This window comes from Cryptomeria japonica, chromosome 5 (assembly GCF_030272615.1).
Source record: "Cryptomeria japonica chromosome 5, Sugi_1.0, whole genome shotgun sequence".
Lineage (NCBI taxonomy): Eukaryota > Viridiplantae > Streptophyta > Pinopsida > Cupressales > Cupressaceae > Cryptomeria > Cryptomeria japonica.
In genome coordinates, this window is record NC_081409.1 from 711,367,397 (window position 1) to 711,380,987 (window position 13,591).

Below are 13,591 nucleotides of genomic sequence, written 5' to 3' on the forward strand. Positions count from 1 at the left end.
AGATTGATTCAAACTATGCAAGTAAATCCAAAAATATCATCTCATAATTATCTTAATTATTTTCTAAGAGAATTCTCAAAAAACTAAAGCAATTGATGGATAAATTCACATAAATAAGAAAGAATTACAAAAATAATCATCTCAATTCTAAAATTTATACATAAATAAACAAGACTTCAAACAATTGATGGCTGACACAAAAAAACACAAATAAAACATGAATCCAATATCCTTCTTTTTCATGGATCAACTAGAATCAAACTTAGGACCTCCCATTTTCTTTTTGGGTGTTGTACCATTGAGCTACTGACCCATTTGGTGAGCAATCCATCTATTATTCAAGTATAATTCAATATTCACCATCCCCGTTGTACCACATTATAGGTTTTCATACTGCTGCTCATGTGAAGTTCCTAAAATAGCCTAGCTTTGTTTACCTACTCAAGATGGGTGGTCTACCCAAAATTAGTAGTCCACTTTGTGATAAGTCCATTTATAATTTGTATGTAACTCATTTTCCAATACAATTGAACAATAAATTAGAAAAAAACTTATAACGGATAAGCAAGGATTCAAACAATTGACCACTAAATTATATAAACTATAGATAAATGAGCACCAATTCTCACAATTGATAGTTGAGTTCAATAATTTATACATAAATCAATGGTTGTTCAAGAAATCGATCATTAGATACGACCAACTATACATGAAACAACAAAAATGAACCAATCAACCTCAAAATTCTAACCAAATGTGCCACTCTTACCATTACCTTTAACAACAAAATAAATTTAATTAAATTTTGATAATTAAATTTGACAAATTATGCATAATAATAGAACAAGAAAACCAACAGACCTCAAAATTCTAAACAAATGTATCACTCTCACCATTACCTTTAAAATAAATTTCACTGGAATTTGACTATATATTCGACAAACTGTAAATGAAGCAAAAGCAAAATGAACCAAACAACCTCAAAATTATGAGCAAATGCACTACTCTTACCATTACCTTTGACCATAGCGTAAATTTAAGGGGATTCGACGTTGCCGACAATGCAATTCAAAATCTGTACTATAGGCAACAGAAATTTGTCAAATTAAATTCTAACTCCTCCACATTGAGAGCCCCACATTGATGAACACCTCGAATTCCCATCCTAGAATCATAAAGACCAATTGAAGAGGGAAATGGGGCTTCACAAGTCCACATTACTGCCAGAAGAAGTATAATTTGGTTGAGATTTGACAGCTCCAAAGAAAACAGTGGAAAAAAGCTGCTTCCAGGAAATATACCGCAAAATGTTAAGGAAACCCTGCAATAACGTAATTGTCACGATCCAGATTTTAAGAAAATTATTACAGCACGACAAATTGATTCCTTTCGTGATCGCCATAAGAAAAAAGAAAAAAGGCAGAAAATTGCAAAAATCAAAGACCAGCTGTCAATTCAATTTAGTTTGATATGTATCCTCTTATCGTAAGCAAAAGCTAATCCTGTTTATTCGTGGTTGCCTGGGATGTGGTTCGGTGGACAGCAAAAGCTAATCGGTTGGAAGAACTCAATGGATCCCGCTCCTGGCCTTTTCTCCATTGAGTTGGATCCATCTGGAGCTACATAATTCGTGCTATCATGGAACAATTCTGTCCAGTATTGGAAGAGTGGAACTTGGGATGGCAAAATTCTGAGCGCGCTTCGTGAACTGATAAACGGAGAGTTGTACAATGTCAGCCTTGAAAGGACTAGCTCTGGTTTGTATGTAAGCTATACAGTGCTGGGCGTGATCTCAGCTTTTCTCAAAATTAAGTCCGGAGCAAAACAAATATTATCTTTGTTTGATGACGCTAAACCACTAATGATATGGAGAAGCCCCACAGATCAATGCGACGTATATGGTCTTTGTGGCGCTTATGGAAGCTGTAACTCCGACAACCTTCAGTCCTGCAGCTGCTTGGAAGGTTTTTCACTGGCAGACAAGCGCGCCTGGGACTCACATGACTGGTGGTCAAGTGGCTGTGTTCGGCAGAGCCCATTAACCTGCAGTACCCAAAAAGGCAGCACTGACGAATTTATCGACTCTGGTGCAACGTTGCCTAACGATTCAGCTTCGTCATACCCTGCACCCACAAAGGTAGATTGCCAGAAAGCCTGCCTTCGCAACTGCTCGTGCACTGGGTTTAGATTTGCTAAACATCCAGAAAAGCAATTCAGAGCGGAAATCAGTTCTCTTGGCAGCATACAACATGGGAATTTGATCAGGCTTCGAGGGTTTTGTGCTGAATGATCCAGAAGGTTGTTGGTTTATGATTGAACCTCAAACTCCGCAGATGCTGAATTCTGCAGTCGTAGAAAACCAAGTCAACCGAACCAAGAGTGGGACTGATAACGATAACAATGACAATGTTGTAGAATAATGTAAACAGGGTATGCATTTTAAGCTAGGATGTATTTTAAGGTGGGTAGTCTTATATGATTTTTTTCAATGATTTTTGAATTTTAATTAAGGTGATTTATTTGAGTCTTTTAAAGAAATTTATGATATCTTAGAATTATATATAAAAAAATAAATAAGTGGATGGTCTATAAAAGAAAAAAACTGAAGGATGCTAGTAGTTTTGTTCATGTTTTTTTAGGTCAACAAAATAATTTTTAGAATTCTTTTATAAGATCAGAATTTCAGATTAAATATATATAAACATGTAAATATATCTTATGTAAAATATTTTATTTAAATTTATTTTAAAAATATCAAATTTCAATTATTTTTAATAAATTCTTTTATTATATTGAATGTGTTTTTAATATAAGAAGAAACAAATATTAAAGTCAATGCTTGAAAATGTTCACCAACAATACAAGATGGTGCAAAGAAATTATGTTATTAAATATTATATCCAATATTTGTTCTTACGAAAGATGGTCAATATTAAAAATATCAGTAAAAAAACATGAATGATTGTATACTATTGTAAAGCCCTTTTCCTTAGATACAATGAAAATTAGAAGAAGACAAAATCTTTCATTATCTTAATAGTATGGAGATAATGAAGGAAATGCAAGGAAGCAAAGATTTGAAAGATGACCTTTAAGCAAGATGACTAAAGGTAAGAATATGAAGCAAGGTGGCAAGACAAAGGGTAATAAGGAGTAATTGTCATCAAATGGATATTGTATGAGAATACTAAAATGTTTTAAAAAATTATTGATGATTTAAGCATTCAATTGACCTGGGGCATCCTTGTATGTAGTTTATTATATCTTGTTTATATTTCAACTAGATTTTATTGATTTCTTATTTGTTGTTTTAACGTTCTATAATTTCATTCAATCCTTTTCTATGCTTATTACTCTATGTGTTAATTTTTTAAATATTTTTTTAACGCTATAAGGGCTTTGATAAAACGATTTTTTTTACCCTAGAAAAAATATAATAAGATCTTAACCATTATTTTTAAAAAAATATATAATTCGAGTAATGAATGACTAAATTATAAGTGCAATTTTCTCACTTTAATCTGAGAAAAAAATGACTCGCAAATATCAGAAGTGAAGATTCGCTGGCTAGCCTGGATGGATAGATCAACGAAGAAGACATCAGTGGAAGAAGCGGTTTGGCGATGGAGGTACGCAGGGTATCTTGATTGAGGCAAATTTGATCCCGGTTGGCAATAGGCCATCCACCACAGATCTTCAGGCAATCAAGGGAGGTTGTGTTGTTTCAGGGACTCTACCGATAGATAGGAAGGTGCCAGCGGATCTATCTGCAAGATCCAATTATGGAAGGAAGAAGAAAAGCATGGTGGAGGAAAATCGAAACAAGGTTAAGTTCCTATGGCATGGGGGGAAGGGGAATGCCTTTCTAGTGAAAGTTTCTACCCATAAGAAATGGGGAGCGGCTAAGAAAGGAAAATTCCCAAAAATCAAAGGAAAAATCCCATTCCTCAGTCAACCATCAGTAACATCTAAGGAAGTAAACCCTACTCACCGCCAGAGAGGAGGAGCAAATTGATCTCTATATATTCATATTACCTCCAGTCACACAGAAATCAATTGAAGGATTGTTCTCTATCCATCAAATGAATAAGAAAAGATTCTCCAATTCAATGGATACTGGATTGGTTTTTGAAAACTTATGTAGATCAGGTAAGTATCAAAACCCTAGCTGAAGGTTTTTTCTTACTTGAATGTAGAGAAAAAGATCTAAAAGATGGAATTTTAGATGGAGAACCTAACTTCTTTGAGGGTTATTGTTTCTACATGCTGGATTGGGAGCTGAATTTTGACCCATTAACTCACTATCCGACATGGTTTCCACATTAGGTGACTTTACTTAATCTCCCATCTGAGTACTGGAACACAAAGGTGTTAGACAAAATTGGGAACTCTCTGGGGAAAATGATTGGATATGATGAAGAGTTTTATATAGGGAGGTCCAGGAAGGCAAAATTCTTGATTGATCTCAATACGAGCTTTAGGTATTTGGATAATCTAGAAAACCTAATTGAAAAAGGATCATGGTTTCAAAAATTGTTGCGAACCCCATAGGAGGCAAATATATCATTTGTAAAAGTTATATAGCAAATTGCTCAAGGTGTTAAATGAAAATTAACACATATCACCTTCAAGGAGAATAACGGATACGGGGAGGAAATCAATATATATCACCTTCAGTATGGGTGATAGGATGATGTGTCAATCCAATGGAGTTGACATTGGAGAGGGATTGGTATCAGGGCCACAAATAACTAGAGAGCAAAATAATATTCTACTATGACACCCCATGCAGCAAATGGAATCCCATGAACCTCCTCATAACAATATGGTTGAAATAAGAACAGAGGATTATATTTCTTCTTCCCTCACTCACAATAATGATGAAATCATCTCCACATAGGAAGAAAATGTTTGCAAGTAGGAGGACGTGGAGGCAAAACAAAAATTAATTCAATTATCATGAGGTAGAATCCTTGCAGGTTGAGATAAATAAGAATCTTGCCTCAATAGAGCAGAGGAGCTACCAAGGAGAAGCAACATGGATAAATAACCCACTCTTCACACATAACCAAAACAATTTTGGAGATCAATTGATAAAGAATGTTGAGGTTGAATCAGTGGAGGAATCAGATGATGAAATTCTAAATAAAGAAATTAGACAATTGGAGTGGTAAGCCTTGATTCAAAAAATCAAAGAGCTCGATAATCTAAATGTAGATGATTGGGAGGTAAAAAATTCACAAAACCTGAGATATCCTAATAATGGATTGTGACTTTATCATGATATGGCCTCCAAAAAAGTCCTTGAGTGTGGCAAAGATACCTAGGTAAAAGAGAGAAAAAATTTGTTTAGAGCTTCAAATCCTGGATGGGCAGGCAAAGGGTCAAACGAAGATAACAACCATGTTGTCCAAGGGTAAGGGAACCTCCCTTCCTCTAGAGCTTTAAAAACATTGTCATGAAATGTTAGGGATTTGAATAACCCTACCAAATAGTGCTTGGTCAAGCACAATTGTACATCATACCAAATTGACATAATTCTCCTCTAAGAAACAAAATTAAAAGCAGAAGAAGTGAAAAAATTCTTGACAAGATTGGGTCTCTAGTAGGTAGACACAGTGAATGCAGATGATGCATCTGGGGATCTAGCTATTTCATGGAAGAGGAATGATGTTAGTGTTAAGATAGTGGAAACAGAAAAGCATTAGCAGGGAGGGGATATAAAATCTCTAAATAGTAATATGAAATTCATTCTAATCAATGTCTATGGTCTGATACCCACCACAAGAAAAAGAGAAATTTGGACAGAAATTGAGAGGTTTATAGAAAGATATTCAGATAGCCACATCATATTGAGAGGAGACTTCAATGCAATCCTATAGTATTCTGATAAAAGACAAGGACCTCACATGATAGGTAGATCTCAAGAGGACTTCAACAATTGGGTTTGTAGGAACAATTTGTTGGGAGTAGAGAGTGGGAGTGGTGAATTCACACGAAATAACAGAAGGATCAGTTTTAGTTAGATTGTATAGAAACAAGATAGATTTTTCATAAAAAATGGATTTGTCCACTCTTTCCTTTGACCTGAAAGCCTTTGTTCCACCCTAGTTGGGGTCTAACCACTATCTAATCTTGCTAGAAATTTTGAGAGATAAGAAGCTGAGATCGTCCCCTTTTAGATTTGAATTTATGTGGTTGAGACACAAAGAGTTCTTCACAAAACTACAATTATGGTGGAGCAAAGAAAAAGTCTCAGGTTCAAAACTCTTATGCCTAGTTTCCAAACTCAAAGCCATCAAATACAAATTGCTAGTCTGAAATAGGGAGCATTTTAAGAACATCTTCCCAGAAAAAGTAAGAATAGAAAATGAGATGTCAACCCTAAATAATCATTTCCTTAAGATAGGAATGGACCAGGAAAGTTTCACCCTTGAAAAAACACTCTTGCAGTTGCTAAGGATATCTTAGCTAATGAATTGATATACAAGAAGCACAAATCTAGAGAATCTTGGCTTGAGGATGGAGATAAAAGCATAAAAAAAATTTAGAACATAGTGAAACAAAGAAGGAGAGTCTATAAAATATCAAGAATTCACAAGGAAAATTACATGATCTTTAAAGACTCTACCTCGATAGTAGAAAGTGTGGTGGAGTACTTCAAAAACATCCTCAACAATTTGGAAGGGTCGGATGTACTTAACCAAAGAAAATGCATCCAATTCATTCCCAAACTAATTTTGGAAGATCAGAACCAGATGCTCAATGAAATAATTTCCAGGTCTAAAGTGGAATCAACACTTTCAAAGTTTCAAATGGACAAGGCCCTAGGCCCTGATGGCTTCCTAGCTAGTTTTTACTAGAAGTGTTGGTGTATAATTGGAGATGATGAGGTGGAAGCTATCATTGCAGCCCAAAAAGAAGGAAGATTTCTTAAAGAAATTAATAACACATTTTTAGATCTTATTCCAAAAATAGAGAATGTATCAAGATGTGAAGAGTTCAAGCCTATTTCTTTATGCAACATGATTTACAAACTTGTGGCTAAAGTTATGGCAAACAGACTAAAAAAGGTCCTAACCACCATAATTTCAGATGAACAAATTTGGTTTGTACTAGGTAGATCAATCATAGATGGCATAATGTTAGCTTAGGAGGTGATACATTCAATGCACTGTCATAAAATTACAATTATGATAATCAAACTAGATATAAAAAGGCATATGATAAGGTTGATTAACATTTTCAATGCTTCTATGTAAATGCCTAGATGTCTTCAATTTCAGTAAAAGATGGATAGACTGGATTTTGTTTTGCATATCCACTCCTCGCTTCTTAGTAATTGTTAATGGATCACCTAAAGGCTTCTATGAGATTTCTAGAGGATTGAGGCAAGGTGACCCATTTTCCTCTTTCTTATTCATAATCTTGGTTGAGGAATTGGTTAGGAGAATCTTGGATACAAAATGACAAGCTAAGATTGCAAGTATCCAGATTACATGTACAGTGGACTCTTGCACTCACCAACAATTTCTAGATGATACCTCAGTGATGGGGAAAGGCTATAAAAAGGAGGATTGAGAGTTCAGATTGATTCTTAATCAATATGAAAAAGATTTAGGTCATGAGGTAAGTAATGAGAAGTCTGAGATTTTCTTTTTCAATGTGAACCCAAAAAGAGAAACAAAAATAGAAAACAGGTTGAGATTTAAGATAGAAAATCTTCCCTTCAATTATCTAGGGATTTTTCTTGACAAAGGTTACCGGTCTTCAAAATTATGAGAACCACTCTATGAAAAAATTGAAAGGAAATTATCTGCTTCAAAAGAGATATGGCTCTCCTAGGTAGGAATAATTGTTCTACTAAAATCAGGTTTATTAGACCTTCCCATCTATATGATGTCATGTTTGGACCTCCAAGAAGGTACCAATAAATTTTTTATCCAACAATTAAAATTATTCAATTGGCAAGGTAACTTAGTAAAGAAGAAAATAGCCTTAGTCTACTAGGAGAAAATGTGTAGATCAAGACAAGATGGGGGGGTAAGGCTAAGGAATATGATGTGGCAAAATCAGACTTTGGGAGCAAAGTTAGCATGGAGACTATACTCACAACCATGTTGGCAATTGATACTCATCCAGTGACTTTCAAAGCTTGATTTATGGTCTAGGGTTGTCATTGATGGTAAATCCTCTTGGTGAATTGATCTAGCGGTTGCGATTCATCTTATCCGGAAGCTAGAGTTAACCGATAGGCAGTCAACTGGAATAATAGGGTATTTTGGTAATGTTTTGGTCCAAAATGATTTTTGATGATTGTGGTGTTTTTGGTGATTGTTTTTGTGATCTCAATGATTAGGAAGACCCTTAGGAAATGTGTTATTATAATCTTCTGGTTCGGTGCTATGTTTTGTTTGAGATTGAAGCTGACTTGGAGCTACACTTTACACTTCTTGAAGTCGACTTGAAGGAGATTACTTTTGTGTTAAGACCAGATATATAAGATCAATTTGGTGATTTATTTTTGATGTGTTAGTGGTGTGGTGATCCGTTTTGGTGCAATTGAGCATAGTTCATGTGCACACTTTTCTTTCAGACCAACCAGTAGCTAACTAAGATAGAAACAAAGTATTCAGTAGAGCAAAGAGTCAGAGATTTAGTGCTTAACCAGAACTGATTATTGCATAGTTAGATGGTAATTGAGAGTTCATTTCATTATAGTTTCTCATTGCAATCAAATTGTAAGTCAGTGAGACTTCCCTAAAGATTGTAGCCTTCCAAGCAACTATATTTGAGCAATGAGATCTCGACAGTGAGCCTAAATGCAAGTGCATTTCCCATCTATGTAATATTTATATACTCTTAGCCATAGTATATGAATATTGTGGGTTCTAGCCCCACCATGGTTTCTCCCTTTTCAGGTTTCCACATAAAAATTCTAGTGTTGTGGATTTGTGTATTCTTTGTTGCATGTTTTTGTTCTTTTATGTTATATATTACTAATCGATGGATAAAGAATAAGTTTGAGGATTTGATTTCTGATAAATCACTTATTCATCCCCCCCTCTCAGTGATCTCTGATTCTAACAATTGGTATCAAAGCCTAGTTCCTCTGAGGAATCTTAACTGCTTGAGGAAGATCTGGGAGATTGATTCAATGGATTCCAGTTTTCAGAGATAACTCAATGTGGCACTTGAGGATCTTAATGCAACTAGAAATGAGTTATGTACCTTGAAGAATAACCTGAATGGTATTGATGAATTCATTAGTGAGCTAATGGATCAAACAAGTGTAAGTAGAGAAAAGATGAAGGAATTAATGGACAAGTTGAAGGAGAAAGAAGATCAGATAATGGAATTTCAGGACAAAGTTGATGAGGTTAACAAGATTAAGAGAGAGTGTTGATTTGAAGAATGAGATGCAATCCATTGCGATGAGACTAACTAAGGAGATTAAGGACTGGAGAAGAATGATTCAAATAGTCTAATTCTCATAAATTTAAAGGTAGGTGTTTTACTTGCAACAAATTTGGTCATATGGTGATTCAGTGCAGAAGTAGGATGAATAATGGAATGATGAATAATAACAATATGATGAACAACATGAATAATGATCCTACCTTTACCATTTAGTGTTTCATATACAATAACTTTGGACACAAGTCAAATATGTGTAGACCAATAGTGAATAACCTTCAAAGAAATAGATGCATTGCTTGTGGAATGTTTGGACACATCTCTAATCAGTGCAAGAAAATAAAAAATTAGATGAACTTCAAACCTATGGAGAATAATGTTGTTTGCCGAGCATGCAACAAAACTGGTCACATTGCAAAGTACTGCAGAAGTAAGAATAGTGCTCTGGTAAGCAAGAATAAATTAGATGAGAAAGAAAAAGAAAAAGGAGAAGAGATCAAGGAGAAGCATGAGAAGATGTGGATGAGAAAGGATGAATCCAAAGCTAAAAATGGGTCTGCACCTGAATCCAGTGCAGGATCTTCAATCGGTAACTAGGGATTTATGCCTTATGGGGAGCTTCTCATGCAGATTCAAAGAACTCCCTCTTCAGTGCTCTACAATCGATTCCATAAGATTGTAGAAATACTCAATCATATGTGCAGATGATATCCAGAATTTTCTAAAGGATCTTGTGCTCTGGTATGAAATTTCATGAAGATCATGATAACTGGTTGTTGCATTTATTACAGTAAAAAATTAGGATTTCAAAGGATAAAAGTGCATCTCAATACTTCATTTGTCACAATGCGATCAAGCGAGTAAGAGTAGAGGAGAGAGAAAAGCAACTTGGTGATCTAAATAAAAAATTTAGCAACTTCTAAGTGAATTTTAGTGCTCGGTTGTGAAGCAATGTATCAATTTGTTCAGATTTTTCAATTTTTCACAAACCCTAGGATTCGAAATGGCTTCAGTTTCTGGTATTGTGACTTCTCCCGTGGTTGAAATTAAGGATAGGGCTCATCTAGTCTTTAAGAAACATCCAATTAAATCAGTTGAGGATGATCCAGAAGCTGCATTCTCATTGATGCCCTACAAGATGCTACACAATGAAGAGATCAAGGCATACATTCATTGTGACCTTGAAGAGCTTGGGAATGCGGACATGTTAGACCTATACATCAAGCATTTGGCTGATGGTTTGGGAAATCTCAAACTTGAATATAAGGTGCTACAGGATAAGAGTTTATCATAGTTCATACATTTTTTTCTATTTGATGAGAAAGAATGGATCCGCTACATCCTTAGTCATGTGCATGATGAGTTTATATGGCTTGATAGGCATCAAAAACTTACCAAACAAGCAATCCATGCTATAACTAGTTTAGCTGAAACTAGTGATGTGCCCAGTTTAAAAAAAGTATCAAATGGCACCATCATAGCTACCAGTGGATCCAAATTTGACAATAGAGCCATGACTGTGAATGACATTTTAGAAAATGATTTGAAGTTTTCTTCAATGGTAGCCGGATACAAGGTTTACTAGTCTGGCTGGTACAACTTTGTATCTAGTACTGCTATCTACTCTACATACCAAATTCTCAAGGAAGACATGAGGCATGATTTGTGCACTGCACTTCTGAATGAATTATTGAGAAATCTAAAGAAAATTAAGTAGGATAAAAAGCATACTTTGAAATATAATACACTCCTTATTTGCCTGGTACTATACTTCTTGAATGAGATACCTGGTATCAATAGTAAGGTCCAATGGGCCTATGATAGACTGGTGGCCATGCCGATCAAAAAAGGTCTATGGGGAGTTGGTGATGCAACCATGAGGATATTTGCCCTTTAGGGATATTTGAAAACCTTCTAAGCCACAATGAAGAAGAGGGAGATGATTTCGATGGAGGTAGTTGAGAACTATGAGAAAACCATTTGCTTCATGGTCGATAAGGATCAGTGTCTGATAGAACCAGTGGATCCTTGAATAGTCTGGATCATTCCCATGGGATATGAAGTTGATTCTGGTACACTTTGTTAAAAAATCAACCAAAATATAGAAAACTGAAACAAGATATACATTATTTATACTGGGAAAACCCTCCACTTGAGGGTGAAAAACCCAGCCCACAAAAACAATATCTTTATTGAGTTCTTTAAAACAAATACAAGAATTATTGATGACTTCAATAGACACTCAATAAGATTGAGATACTTCCTTTACAGATATAACTTCTAGACTGTAGAAATAGAATAGTGACAGCCTCTCGAAACTCACAAGACTAAGTACAAAACATGTGATTCTCATAACAAGTAATAGTGATCCCACTCTCAGATCAATATTCATATTATAAAGACTCAAGAAAAGGTACCAATTTTTCACAAGAGTATCTGATATTTTCTATATACTGAGATACTGAATATAATATCTTTCTTCGATGATATGTATATTGAACTATGATCTGTAATAATAATCACCAGTGCAAAGTCTCATCGCATACCTCATAAGTCGACCATTACTCTTCATGAAGAGAAAAACATGAGGCATGCAAAATGAGCGGTTACACCACCAACAAGAGTAGAACGCAATAGACAAAATCCACACAGAATAGGAACGGATGCCAACATAATATAACTCCACATCAGATAGAAACAACTACCAACACATGACACAAACACAAATGGAAGTCACTAATACAAAGATGAAGAAGATGCCTTGAGAAGTTTTGCACATAAGAAATCAAATCTTGAACGGAACACAGATAGAAGAACTCTCTCGCAACCACAGTAATTTTAATACTCCCTCTTAGAAAGAGAGAGTTATTCAATATGTCATCACATGACAAGTACAAAAACATGCAATCAGAAGAATGTTAATAAAAAACTCATCACAAATTGTATTAAATAAAAAATGTTATCTCGGCATAACAATATTCACAATAGCTACTTCTAGGGGGTGAATAAAAAAACAAAAAATAAAGTCATAAAGTCATACACATGACTTCCACCATGGCTAGTCCCAGATGGTGAATCCACCATAGCTACTCCTAGAGGGTGGAACAAGGGATTTCACCTCAAACTTCTCTCATAGAGAAGAACTCATTAACAAGGGATTTCACCTTGAAATTATCCCTCATAGAGAAGAACTCATTAACAAGGGATTACACCTCTAACTTCTCCCTCATAGAGAAGAACTCATTAATAAGGGATCACACCTCAAACTTCTCCCTCATAGAGAAGAACTCATTAACCAAAAGATGTCACTTCCTCTAAAGCTGAAGTGAGGCTCCCTCTAAATAGTAATTCCTTCTCTTCAAGAAAAAGTCTACAATCACCAACTCAATCTCATGGCAACCATCATCAAGGTTTTCCATCCTTGAATGTAATCTCTCATCATCCTTTTATAATTTTTCTTAGCAATGAAATTTCCATTCACTTGGATTGATCACACCAAAGAAACTAGTGATGATCTAATGATTGTGTGGCCTTTGGCCCTCACCATCACTCATTATCTATCCAAAATATCTTCCCCATGCATAGTTTAAGCATAATTAGAAGAATTATCGTTAATACCATCCACAATAAAGTGATGGATCAACCACATAAATACGACAAAAATCCACCTATAGAAGGGTGTACCAGAATGCTAAGCTGTAGTGCCCATCCTAGGACAAAAGAACAAAATCTACCTTCAAGTGGTTAGGCTCTATAGGAGGAACCCGCTCTGATACCATGTTAAAAATTCAACTAGAATATAGAAAATTGAAATAAGATACACATAATTTATCATGGGAAAACTCTCTACTTGAGGGTGAAAAACCCAGCCCACAAAAATAATATCTTTATTGAGTTCTCTAAAACAAATGCAAGAATTATTGATGAATTCAATCAACACTCAATAAGCTTGAGATACTTCCTTTACATATACAACTTCTAGACTGTACAAACAGAATAGTGACAGCCTCTTGAAACTCATAGTACTGAGTACAAAAAATATGATTCTCATAACAAGTAATAACGATCCCTCTCAAATCAATATTCACAATATAAAGACTCAAGAAAAGTTACCAATTTTTGACAAGAGTCTCTGATATTTTCTATATACTGAGCTATTGAATATAATATCTTT